General features: G+C 43.8%; 1 pseudogene; it reads right to left on the bottom strand.

Annotated features, from left to right (window-relative positions):
- Positions 1 to 751: 751 nt before the first annotated feature.
- Positions 752 to 1,292, bottom strand: part of LOC103745475 — a 6,404-nt pseudogene continuing 5,863 nt past the window's right edge.

Here is a 1,292-nt window from a genome sequence, read left to right as displayed (position 1 = left end):
GTCCATTGATTCTCAGTATTTTTATTTTTTGAGTTGGCAAAGATTTATTTTCTATCTCCAGTCATTTAAAGCAGATGTGTTTACAATGCAGCTGACTTTAAGAGCTAAATCCAGCAAAGCGATGAAGAGCAGGAGATAGTGGGTGCCTGCAGCAAAACTGACCTCGAGGTGAAGCTGGCAGCCGGGCTGGAGTCCTCATCCTGCTAAGCAAAACTGCACAGCATAGAACTGCACAGTGGGTGTAGATAGACCTTGGCTTCCATTATTACTTGACAATTCACATAGTTAAGGTCTTTACAGACACACTTAAGATAAATGTGTAGTATATTCTACTATGTAATTTAACTATAAGGCCACAATAGTCCTCTTGGACAAACCCTGTAAGGTGATTTCATTATCAGGTACTCATTCTGCTGAAGTGTGTCTGAACTAAGATTACAGATCATTTTAAATACATACACCATTGCCGCTATGTTAAATTATTTATAGTATTTATATCTAGTATCCAAAGAAAATTTACTACCAAATGCTACAATAGACATGAGTCTAACATGCGTATTAATTGATCCCATAGGTATAATTATAGGTCATGATTTTAGTGTCTAGTCTTTGTCTTACTGAATCAGAAACGGCATTTACAGAAGAAATAAACACAAGCAGTGCAGCTGCCCAAGGACCACAGCTCTTCAGTTGGCTGTCCGAGCTCACCAGTGAATCCTCACTGTGGGAATACATCAGAGCCAACTCTTCATCAAAAGGTGCTGGTGGAGGTTGTCAGACACCTCCCAATATAGATCCCCGCTCCAGGGGCCAGCAAGGGAGAGAGCAGCGGGGACAGATGTCTGCTGAGAAAATGCCCCTTTCTTCATAACGCTCGAGTTTCTCATGCTGAGAGTCGCTGTGCGCTCTGGGTGTTTAAAAAGGAACTCCTTGGGTTGGGAGGGGGGTTCTGACCAACTTGACCAATCCCATATCCAATCTGAGTTTTTCTTCAAGATGCTTTCAACATCTCTCCTCCCCTCGATATAATCTTCCTCAGACTGGGACTGCTGTTTTTTCTCCAGTGCTGTGCTTGTCTATTTCAGGAGCTCCTGTGGTGTCTGGGAGCGAGGAGGGCTGTCACAGAATTCTTGGACCTACTCCGTCCAGATTCAGGCTGGACATCCAGCAGTATTTTTTTTCCCATGTCACCATTTTATGAATAGAAACAGGCTGGAGCACCTTTCCCATTCCCACTGCTAAAGCGCAGTTCTACCCAAGAGCCTTACAGGCTCTCCTCTGGCAGCCAGAGC

The sequence above is a fragment of the Nannospalax galili genome, unplaced genomic scaffold (genome assembly GCF_000622305.1).
Source record: "Nannospalax galili isolate Female #2095 unplaced genomic scaffold, S.galili_v1.0 scaffold983, whole genome shotgun sequence".
Lineage (NCBI taxonomy): Eukaryota > Metazoa > Chordata > Mammalia > Rodentia > Spalacidae > Nannospalax > Nannospalax galili.
This window is presented reverse-complemented; position numbering and strand designations above follow the sequence as displayed.